Source organism: Coregonus lavaretus, assembly GCF_964263955.1.
Source record: "Coregonus lavaretus genome assembly, contig: HAP1_SCAFFOLD_4335, whole genome shotgun sequence".
NCBI lineage: Eukaryota > Metazoa > Chordata > Actinopteri > Salmoniformes > Salmonidae > Coregonus > Coregonus lavaretus.
This window is the reverse complement of record NW_028163228.1, coordinates 1-12,500: the sequence shown is the minus strand read 5'-3', so window position 1 is coordinate 12,500 and position 12,500 is coordinate 1. Positions and strand designations below refer to the sequence as shown.

At 44.3% G+C, this 12,500-nt stretch overlaps 1 pseudogene across 1 annotated transcript; it reads right to left on the bottom strand.

Moving 5' to 3' along the window:
- Positions 1-7,572: 7,572 nt before the first annotated feature.
- Positions 7,573-10,579, bottom strand: LOC311118375 (kelch-like protein 38; annotated as a pseudogene). Its single transcript has 7 exons — positions 10,357-10,579; positions 10,015-10,164; positions 9,796-9,873; positions 9,494-9,616; positions 8,496-9,260; positions 8,033-8,138; positions 7,573-7,862 (listed from the first exon to the last, which is right to left on the bottom strand). The product of its transcript is annotated as a kelch-like protein 38 (transcript).
- Between the last annotated feature and the right edge of the window lie 1,921 nt (positions 10,580-12,500).

Here is a 12,500-nt window from a genome sequence, read left to right as displayed (position 1 = left end):
AGTGAAATAAACAATAAATATTAACAGTAAACATTACACTCACAAAAGTTCCAAAAGAATAAAGACATTTCATGTATCATATTATGTATATATACAGTGTTGTAACAATGTGCAAATAGTTAAAGTACAAAAAGGAAAATAAATAAACATAAATATGGGTTGTATTTACAATGGTGTTTGTTCTTCACTGGTTGCCCTTTTCTTGTGGCAACAGGTCACAAATCTTGCAGCTGTGATGGCACACTGTGGTATTTCACCCAATAGATATGGGAGTTTATCAAAATTGGGTTTGTTTTAAAATTATTTGTGGGTCTGTGTAACTAATATGGTCATACATTTGGCAGGAGGTTAGGAAGTGCAAATCAGTTTCCACCTCATTTTGTGGGCAGTGTGCACATAGCCTGTCTTCTCTTGAGAGCCAGGTCTGCCTACGGCGGCCTCTCTCAATAGCAAAGATTTCCTTAAGTTTGGGTCAGTCACAGTGGCCAGGTATTCTGCCACTGTGTACTCTCTGTTTAGGGCCAAATAGCATTCTAGTTTGCTCTGTTTTTTTTTTGTAAATTCTTTCCAATGTGTTAAGTAATTATCTTTTAGTTTTCTCATGATTTGGTTGGGTCTAATTGTGTTGCTGTCCCTGGGGCTCTGTGGGGTCTGTTTGTGTTTGTAGCTCCCTGAGGTCTGTTCAAGACGTTTACTTCAGAGACAGCTAGAAGATTATAACTTTTTTAGAAGGTCCCAACTAGAAGTTGGTGGGGTGGCAGTGTGGTAAGTAGGCTAATGATGTTTTATTTTATTAAAATACATTTATTAGACTTTTGTTTTGTTTTTCGTTCAATACGAAAACACTTTTCTGAACAACAATTGATTATCCACTTTGGTGTGATGTGTGTGATGAAATGAAACATTGTAGTCAAAGCTATCGTGTTTAGTCTAAGACGAATCTAAAGCACGGACAAGATCAATTCCCTCCTGTGCTTCTAATGTAGATGCTGTTATTCACCGGTTGTTCACCGGTTCATATGATATGCGCTGAGTACTAGATGTTCTATGTGTTGTACAGCATTCTTTGTTATGTGCACATTCTGGAAAATATGCAGAATCTACCACACACCCAAAACCCATTAGTGAAGGAGTAAAAATGACTTGAGAAACAGGGGAAAGTCTCTGCACACTTCCAGTCAGATGCACACTTCCAGTCACATGCACACTTCCAGTCACATGCACACTTCCAGTCACATGCACACTTCCAGTCAGATGCACACTTCCAGTCACATGCACACTTCCAGTCACATGCACACTTCCAGTCAGATGCACACTTCCAGTCAGATGCACACTTCCAGTCACATGCACACTTCCAGTCACATGCACACTTCCAGTCAGATGCACACTTCCAGTCACATGCACACTTCCAGTCACATGCACACTTCCAGTCAGATGCACACTTCCAGTCACATGCACACTTCCAGTCAGATGCACACTTCTGGTCAGATGCACACTTCCAGTCAGATGCACACTTCCAGTCACATGCACACTTCCAGTCAGATGCACACTTCCAGTCAGATGCACACTTCTGGTCAGATGCACACTTCCAGTCAGATGCACACTTCCAGTCAGATGCACACTTCCAGTCAGATGCACACTTCCAGTCAGATGCACACTTCCAGTCAGATGCACACTTCCGGCCAGATGCACACTTCCAGTCAGATGCACACTTCCAGTCAGATGCACACTTCCAGTCAGATGCACACTTCCAGTCAGATGCACACTTCCGGCCAGATGCACACTTCCAGTCACATGCACACTTCCGGCCAGATGCACACTTCCAGTCAGATGCACACTTCCAGTCAGATGCACACTTCCAGTCACATGCACACTTCCAGTCAGATGCACATTTCTGGTCAGATGCACACTTCCAGTCAGATGCACACTTCCAGTCAGATGCACACTTCCAGTCAGATGCACACTTCCAGTCAGATGCACACTTCCAGTCAGATGCACACTTCCAGTCAGATGCACACTTCCAGTCAGATGCACACTTCCGGCCAGATGCACACTTCCAGTCAGATGCACACTTCCAGTCAGATGCACACTTCCGGCCAGATGCACACTTCCAGTCAGATGCACACTTCCAGTCACATGCACACTTCCAGTCAGATGCACACTTCCAGTCACATGCACACTTCCGGCCAGATGCACACTTCCAGTCAGATGCACACTTCCAGTCAGATGCACACTTCCAGTCACATGCACACTTCCGGCCAGATGCACACTTCCAGTCAGATGCACACTTCCAGTCAGATGCACACTTCCAGTCACATGCACACTTCCGGCCAGATGCACACTTCCAGTCAGATGCACACTTCCAGTCAGATGCACACTTCCAGTCAGATGCACACTTCCGGCCAGATGCACACTTCCAGTCACATGCACACTTCCGGCCAGATGCACACTTCTTTGTGCATTTCTTTCTTTATGTGCTCGTTCTCAGTGGTGTAAAGTACTTAAGTAAAAATCATTTAAAGTACTACTTAAGTAGTTTTTTGGGGGGTATCTGTACTTTACTTTACTATTTATATTTTTGACAACTTTTACTTCACTACATTCCTAAAGAAAATAATGTACTTTTTACTCCATACATTTTCCCTGACACCTAAAAGTACTTGTTACAATTAGAATGCTCAAACAGGACAGGATTATGGCACCGATCAATATAACGCTTTGTCATCCCGTACTGCCTCTGATCTGGCGGACTGACATAACGCAAATACTCTGTTTGTAAATGATGTCTGAGTGTTGGAGTGTGCCCTTGTCTATCCGTAATTAAAAATAATACGAAAATCATGCTTATAAGGAATCTGATGTATAGCATTTACTTTTACTTTGTACTTTTACTCAAGTATGACCATTTAGTACTTTTTCTACCACTGTACTTAAGTACATTTAAAACCAGATACTTTTAGACTTTCACTCAAGTAGTATTTTACTGGGTAAATTTCACTTTTACTTGAGTCATTTTCTGTTAAGGTATCTATACTTTTACTCAAGTATGACAATTGAGTACTTTTTCCACCACTGCTCGTTCTGAAATTGCTAACTATACATTCAAATAATTCTGTTTCTTTGTAACATTGAGCAACGTGACAGTTTGTTCTTCTCCCAAAATATCTTCCTCCAAGTTACGCCTGCCACCAGATGCAACCAGAGCAGGGGGATTTCCTAGAGGTCCATGTGGATGACATTTCCCTTGGTGAAACAGGACAACATTACAGAAACATCAGATTGGGGATGGTGTGACCAAACACATCCAAACATTCAATCATAATAGGTTACAAAACAAAAAAATAGTTACTGATTGGTGATCAGGTCAGTTAGTAGAGCATGGCTCTTGCAATGCCAGGATAGTGGGTTCGATTTCCGGGACCACACATATGTTAAAAAAAAAGGCATATATATATCGTGATTGCTTAAAAAATGATTAAACACTGATGAACAGAACTGTCTGGTTACTCTCTCTCTCTCTCTCTCTCTCTCTCTCCTCTGTCTCTGGTCTCTCTCTCTCTCTGTCTCTGTCTCTTTCGCTGTATGTTTGAGTTGTGGCTGACCATCTCTCTCTCTCTCTGCTCTCTCTCTGGCTCTCTTGCTCTCTCGCTCTCTCCTCTCTCTCTCAGTGTTTGTGTTGTAGCTATCAGTCTCTCTCTCTCTCTCTGTCTCTCTGTCTGTCTCTCTCTCTCTCTCTCTCTCTCTCTCTCTCTCTCTCTCTCTCTCTCTCTCTCTCTCTCTCTCTCTCTCTCTCTCTCTCTCTCTCTCTCTCTCTCTCTCGCTCAGTGTTTGTGTTGTGGCTGTCAGACAGTCTGTCTCTCTCTCTCTCTCTCCTGTCTCTCTCTCTCTCTCTCTCTCTCTCTCTCTCTCTCTCTCTCTCTCTCTCTCTCTCTCTCTCTCTCTCTCTCTCTCTCTCTCTCTCTCTCTCTCTCTCTCTCTCTCTCTCTCTCTCTCGCTCAGTGTTTGTGTTGTGGCTGTCAGACAGTCTGTCTCTCTCTCCTCTCCACCTGTTGCTGTCCCTCTTCAGTTTCATCAGTTTCATCATCTCTCAGGTGGTCTTGTGAAACTGTTCCTCCCTGTTGGCTCCAGGGGGCATGGCCGGCCCGGGCTCACTGTCACATCTGTCTGTCCTGAAGCCAGTGTAGCAACCTGCAGTCCACATGACTCACGCGGTGTAATGTTCCCCCTCCTGTTTGTTTACTAAAATAACCCCGGAGATGGGGTCATGATGTTTCAGAAGTCATGAGTCATTTCATAAGTAACGATTATTATTAAATCATTCATGAAACATTGAAGGCGAGAGTAACCTGTTGTACAATCTTAGTCTGACTACTGTGATGTAGTGTAAGTGATTTATTGGGATATTTATTTAAATGTTGAAATCGGAAATACAATATGCTGTCCTCTCCTCCTCTGTCATGTTGTCTAATGAAGCCCCCCACCCCCTCCCCCTGTTCCTGTCTGGGCATGTGCTGGTCGTGGTGGAGCGTGACCAGCGAGACCAGCGTGACCAGCGTGACCAGCGTGACCAGCGTGACCAGCGTGACCAGCGTGACCAGCGTGACCAGCGTGACCAGCGTGACCAGCGAGACCAGCGAGACCAGCGGGTCATGGACTTTACATGAGAGATAGATGGGCTACTCAGGTTACATCTGTTCTCTAGACTGAGGCGGTTAAGACTGAGACCTCACAGTGGGACTGAGACCTCACAGTGAGACTGAGACCTCACAGTGGGACTGAGACCTCACAGTGAGACTGAGACCTCACAGTGGGACTGAGACCTCACAGTGAGACTGAGACCTCACAGTGGGACTGAGACCTCACAGTGAGACTGAGACCTCACAGTGGGACTGAGACCTCACAGTGGGACTGAGACCTCACAGTGAGACTGAGACGTTACAGTGAGACTGAGACCTCACAGTGAGACTGAGACCTCACAGTGGGACTGAGACCTCACAGTGAGACTGAGACGTTACAGTGAGACTGAGACCTCACAGTGGGACTGAGACGTTACAGTGAGACTGAGACCTCACAGTGGGACTGAGACCTCACAGTGGGACTGAGACCTCACAGTGAGACTGAGACGTTACAGTGAGACTGAGACCTCACAGTGAGACTGAGACCTCACAGTGAGACTGAGACGTTACAGTGAGACTGAGACGTTACAGTGAGACTGAGACCTCACAGTGGGACTGAGACGTTACAGTGAGACTGAGACCTCACAGTGAGACTGAGACCTCACAGTGAGACTGAGATGTTACAGTGAGACTGAGACCTCACAGTGGGACTGAGACCTCACAGTGAGACTGAGACGTTACAGTGAGACTGAGACCTCACAGTGGGACTGAGACCTCACAGTGAGACTGAGACGTTACAGTGAGACTGAGACCTCACAGTGGGACTGAGACCTCACAGTGAGACTGAGACCTCACAGTGAGACTGAGACGTCACAGTGGGACTGAGACCTCTTTATAGAGAGAGGAGTCCAGAATAATGTTAAATGAAATTGACTGCCACAGTCTTTGTGATAACATTTTATTTGTTATTAATAAACAACATTACACAAACAAACAAACAGGAATATAAAAACCACTTAAAAAAATAAAATAAATTATGAGGTGATTATATAGATCTGTTACCAAACCATTTGTACGGTGTCACCACACATAAATGAGTAAGAAGACACATGTAAACAGAGCCTGGAACTCTTGCTTGTTTGTAGGTGACCAAATACTTATTTTCCACCATAATTTGCAAATAAATTCATTAAAAATCCTACAATGTGATTTTCTGGAAAATACATTTCTCATTTTGTCTGTCATAGTTGACGTGTACCTATGATGAAAATTACAGGCCTCTCTCATCTTTTTAAGTGGGAGAACTTGCACAATTGGTGGCTGACTAAATACTTTTTTCCCCCCCACTGTATATGTAAACAGACAGAGTTATCACCCTATCACTCTTCAGATATAACCATGATGTCATTCTTATCACGTGCATATGGGATTATTTCATTTTATGTCCATTCACTTGGTTATAAATTCTCACTAAAATATGAATAATTCCATCGACATCACCTCAGAGGAATGTTATTGATAAATATACACTGAGCGTACAAAACATTAAGAACACTTGCTCTTTCCATGACGTAGACTGACCAGGTGAATCCAGGTGAAAGCTATGATCCCTTATTGATGTCACCTGTTAAATCCACTTCAATCAGTGTAGATGAAGGGGAGGAGACAGGTTAAAGAAGGATTTTTAAGCCTTGAGACAATCGAGACATGGATTGTGTATGTGTGCCATTCAGAGGGTGAATGGGCAAGACAGAAGATTTAAGTGTCTTTGAACGGGGTACGGTAGTAGGTGCCAGGCGCACCGGTTTGTGTCAAGAAATGCAACGCTGATGGGTTTTCCACGCTCAACTGTTTCCCGTGTGTATCAAGAATGGTCCACCACCTAAAGGACATCCAGCCAACTTGACACAACTGTGGGAAGCATTGGAGTCAACATGGGCCAGCATCCCTGTGGAACGCTTTCGACACCTTGTAGAGTCCATGCCCCGACGAATTGAGGCTGTTCTGAGGGCAAAAGAGGGGGTGCAACTCCTAATGAATTGTACACTCCATGTAAAGTGTTCTCAAACAACAGTCACTGAATCATGTCGGCACACTACCCTGGGTTTGTGATGATGCTTATTAACACATGGAACATCATTACTGTCTCGTTCATCTCAGAACCCAGAAACAAATCTTGCGTGTGCTGGATAGCTACACTCTGTTACCACAGACTACTGTCTCACATCATGTTTGGCCTACCATAGGTTTGTTAAAATGTACAGAGATGAGTAGTGACTGGAGTTTGCCTGAAGATGTGCCCAGAGAAAACTCTGGACCCTACCCACTGGGCACAGACATCAGTTCAGTGTCTAGTTTTGATTTACATTTGGTTGAGTTGTCAACTAATGTGAATTCAACGTGAAATCAACAAAACGTGTCACCATGTCATTGGATTTAGGTTAAAAGTTGGGTGAAAAAAAAACACGAAATTCCCTTATGTTGACGACTTTATGCAAATCCAACCAGTTTTCCATGTTGATTCAACGTCATCAGATTGCATTTTTTGGTTGAAATGACGTGGAAACAACACTGTTGCAACCAGTTTTTTTTGCCCAGTGGGTTGTAATATCATCCAGTCTGTTGGCAACGTGTTTGGACTGGTAACTAAACAGTTGGGCATCATGTACTGTAGCCTTCATATAGCCTACAGTACTGTATACACCTATAGCCTTCAGTTCGACACAACAATTAACTGCCCAGGGCTTCGCTTTCATTATGACAAGTAGCGTCTCTAAAATCTCATTTGATTTAAAGATTGGCTGCTGGAAATACTGTCACCCATCGAGGGATTTTTTTTTTTTGGGTGAGTGTTTGTGGGACAGGGAAGGACGTCAGAGATGTTCTTCGCAACATCCGTGTCTGTCAGTGTCACATCCAAGCAGCAACCCATGCATGGGGAGTGACACCCACCCACTCAGGGAGGGTTGGGCGTGTTGGAGACACACACCAGGGATAGAGAACCGTGGTCAAACAGCTTGTATGGCAGTGTCCCCTTGGTTGTCCATGTGTCAGTCTTTGGGTCATAGCACTCGAAGCTGTCAGAGTCCTCTATGACGTCATGTCCGTTGATGAAGCGTCCTCCGGTCACGTACAGTTTGTTGTTGAACACCGTGGCAGCATGGTGCATTCTCCTCGCCTTCATATTCTCACACTTCAGAAACCGGTTGGCTTTGGTGTCGTACGCTATCATTCTTCTGGTGTAGCCTGTAAAGGACACGGTGACAGTTAGGGAAAAGCTGCTGGTAAGGTTGTCTTGGCAAAAGACAGAAGATATCGAAGATATCAAAGATCTCGAAGTCCTAAGCAGACAAATAAAGTTGTATTTAATTGAACATCAGATTGTCTTTTTTCTGACTCATCCACCCTCCACCTACCTCCGATAATGTAGATCTTGTCATCAATGACAGCTGCTGGTGCAGAAACGTTCTTCACTGTCCTGGTCTCCATCATGGACCACATATTCCTGCCAATGTGATAAACCTGGAGAAAATGATAGGTTTAGAAGAGTTTAGTGTTTAGTGTTTCTGTGCAGAATTGTTGGCTAAAAGGTTCAAGAATTAACAGCAAACTCCAAGACTTCAAGACTTCAAGACTCAAGACTCAAGACTTCAAGACTTCAAGACTAAAGACTAAAGACTCAAGAGTCAAGACTTCAAGACTCAAGTCTTCAAGACTCAAGACTTCAATACTTCAAGACTTCAAGACCTCAAGACTCAAGACTCAAGACTCAAGACTTCAAGACTCAAGACTCAAGACTTCAAGACTTCAAGACTTCAAGACTTCAAGACTCAAGTTCACCACTCAACAGCAACCTCAACAGCATGACATTCCGCCTACCTGTATCATCCTGACAGGGTTCTGCAATGCGTCCTCTCCCCTGAACAGGTAGATTCTTTGATCGTTAGCGGCGACCGCCGGGTGTAGCACAGCCGTCGGCATGGGAACCATAGCCTCCCATTGGTTGAACATACTATTGTATCTCTCCACCGTGTCACACACCTGCTTCTCTGGCCCCAGGCCCCCCAGGACGAAGATAAAGTGCAGGTAGGAGACAGACTGGTGGGCGAAGCGAGGCTGGATCATGGGCTCAGCCGTCCTCCACTGGTTGGTCTTCAGAGATAACGTATAGACAGTGGTGCTAACCACTCTGTGCTTGGTGTTCATGGTGAGGCCTCCCAGGACATACAGGATGCTGTGGATGCAGACGTAGGAGGCCTTGTAGAGCCGCAGGGGCAGCTTGGCCAGCCACTGCCAGCGCTGAGTCCTCTCGTCGAACAGGAGCGCTTCGCGGGACGTCTGCTCGTTGTTCTTGCGGCCGCCGACTAGAACCAGGGTCTCCCGGCAGGTGTAGCGCCGTGGGGTCACCCACAGGGGCTTGAGGTCCGACCCACACTTAGTAGTGATGGAGAACATGAGGCGTCGGACGGACTCGATGACCTCGGTGCAGAGGGTGGAGGACTGGATGAGGGGGTCGCTGGCGATGAACTGGAACAGGTAGGTGGGGTGGACGTAGCGCAGACGCACCTTCTTGAAGAGGTCGGAGATGGCGCCGCGCCGGGAGAACGGGTCGTGGTGGATCCACGCCAGCAACGTCTCGAACACCTGGGTTTAATAAAGCCGTTTTTAATATCAACACTTAGTTCTTAACATCCATTGATGGTTTTAACTTCATTTATGATGCTGCTTCTAGTGTCCGTCTCTCCAATGTTGTTGATTGGGTGTTTATTGGTGTTGTGTACATTAGCTGGTGCAAACAAACTGACCCTTTTAGGGATTTATATAAAGTACTATCTAATCCTACCGTACATTACCCTTATTACACTATCTTATCTTACCTGCTCCTCCTCGGCACACAGCCGGTCATCCTCCAGGTAACTCATCAGCTCAGGTAAGGAGAGCTCACACAAGTCCTCAGAGGTAGAGACATCAGAGAAGCTCTGTACTGCCATCTCCCTGGCCTGGAATCAACGATTTAATTCATGCATTTTATTTGAAAATTGACAATACACATATGGGCTGAGTCCGAAATAGCAGCCTTTTCCCTAATTAGTTTTAATACACTACTTTTGACCAGGGCCCATATGCTGCCCAAGTCAACCAACAACACATTATTTAAAACAAAATGAATTCTACTGACCTTCTCCTTCAGGCTGCCGCAGTGTAATATCTCTGACAGCCGGATCATGCTGAGGCAGTTGTCTGGGCTCAGCTGCTCCTGAAATTTCAACGAAAAAAAAAAAAAAATGGTTTAATGTATTTACCAAGGACAACGCACATTATTTAATCATATTAAAGTTTTCAACGTCAATGTGAAAGTGCCAGAGTTAGCAAGAAAGCTAATTCATCTGTGGGTCACCTGCAGGAAAGAGGAGCAGGCCTCGAACAGCCCGGTGTACTGCAGCATGGAGACAGCCTGCATCAGGGGCAGCACCGTCTCCATGGTGATGGTGATGACCCCTGTGTAGACGTAGTCCACAATGTCACTCAGGATGCTGGAGGTGATCCCCTTAAATAATAATAATTAGAAGAAGAAGAATAGATTTTATTTGGTGTGGTGCCTTTCATTGACAGGCAGAAACTACGCAGCACTTGACATAAAAGTAAGCCTTCTCCTGTTTCTGCGGAGTGAGGCAGGATGCTAGTCTAGTTTTACCAAAAAACAAGCATTACTTTTCATTTAAAAAGTGAATAACCCTACCTTCAGATCCACCTTCTCCTGGTGGCTTTCTCTGAAGTCGTGACAGAACATGGCTGTGAAGTAAGGACTGCTGGAGGCAGGGGATCTCTGTGTTATCTGAACAGAGGAGCACGTCAGTGAGGATCCTCTCCTGTCTGAGGCGGTTCAGCTGCAGCAGGAGGCGGGACGACTGCTCCTCGTTGCTGTAGTGGATCACCTCCGGGTGTGGCTTTGATTGGTCCATTCTGGAAAAAGAAGGACATGGTTTGATTTGGGAGGAAATGGATTCAATTGGATTTTGTTTGGGGTTTTCTCTGTAGAGGTGAGTGAGTAGTTTGGACAGGCCAGTGACATGACGGAATAGAAAGCCTTGCTCAACTAATTGAGTTTTCTCTTAACGTTTCGTTTTCTCCAGAATCCAAGGCCTAGTTGTTTTCCACCTCCGACCGTGACTCCATCACCATCATCCGTGACTCCATCACCATCATAAATACCTCAAATTGTTTTAGAAATGGTATCTTCAGTAGCATGCTGTTTTCTGCACAAATAATTCAAATGCAGATAGCATGAGGCTCGTGATCAATGTTCACATATTGTAGTTGCCCAATCATAACCCAGCTGGCGGTCTGTGACTAGGTCCAAGCACCACATCCTGGACTGTACCAGCGTTGGGACACAACACATTCACTAGGGATATTATCAACACTGGGTTAGGATTGTCTGATTAACCCCGGAGTCAGATACCATCCCGATTTAGTCTGATGGATCAAGACAGACCAACAATACCACCGTGGTGCTATTTCTGTAGTCAGTCTGTAGTCAGTCTGTAGTCATAGTCTGTAGTCATAGTCTGTAGTCATAGTCTGTAGTAATAGTCTATAGTTATATAGTCAGTCTGTAGTCAGTCTGTAGTCAGTCTATAATCATAGTCTGTAGGTATAGTCTATAGTTATATAGTCTGTAGTAATAGTCTGTAGTCAGTCTGTAGTCAGTCTGTAGTCATAGTCTATAGTCATAGTCTGTAGTCATAGTCTGTAGTAATAGTCTATAGTTATATAGTCAGTCTGTAGTCAGTCTGTAGTCAGTCTATAATCATAGTCTGTAGGTATAGTCTATAGTTATATAGTCTACAGTTATAGTCTGTAGTCATAGTCTGTAGTCAGTCTGTAGTCAGTCTGTAGTCATAGGTCACTATTATCTGCAACCTCCAGAATAATATTAATAGTGTTGAAAATGTTTTATACTATGGTATATGTTATGGTATATATTTAACCAATGAGGGGGTGTGGTATATGGCCAATATACCACGGCTAAGGGCTGTTCTTACGCACGACGCAACCCTTAGCCGTGGTATATTGGCCATATACCACAAACCCCCGAGGTGCCTTATTGCTATTATAAACTGGTTACCAACGTAATTCGAGCAGTAAAAATAAATGTTTTGTCATACCCATGGTATAAGGTCTGATATACCACGGCTGTCAGCCAATCAGCATTCAGGGCAAGAACCACCCAGTTTATAATATGGTATATATTATTGTATATATTATGGAGGCAGAAACAGAAAAAGCAACAGAATATGTGGCATAATATTTTGATTAGTTTTATATTACTTTTTCCACACGTTCAACAAGTTTCAAGTATCAAGGGGCCTGACCTATAGCAGAATATAGGTCAACATGTGCTCCACAAATCAATGAATGAACAATCTGTTTTAAATGAGAAATATCAGAATCATTAGCTTGATATTGTAGTTACAGTACAGTACATTATTCAAGCACAGATTACTACAATTTATATCAACTTGTTATTGTTTGCTCCTGACCTAAGACATGAAAGCAGGTGTATTAGCTAGTCGGGCTGATTGATCAGAAGTTCTTTGATCGTTCACCATTCACAGCAAACAGAATGTTAGAATAACCCTGGTTGTTATTGCATCTGCTTTATTGGTAAAAGAAACCCCACTGATGTTGATCATCATCCATGCTACGGTCAGCTACATTCAGCAGGTAAACCTCTACACCTCAGTATGACACACCTTCCTTCCTTCCTTCCTTCCTTACCTTGTCTCAGTCTTCTGATGCATCTGAGGTAGCTGTCCTTCACTCTGCTTTGCTATCAGCAACATTCACCCAGACATATCCTTCTCTCTCTCTCTCTCTCTC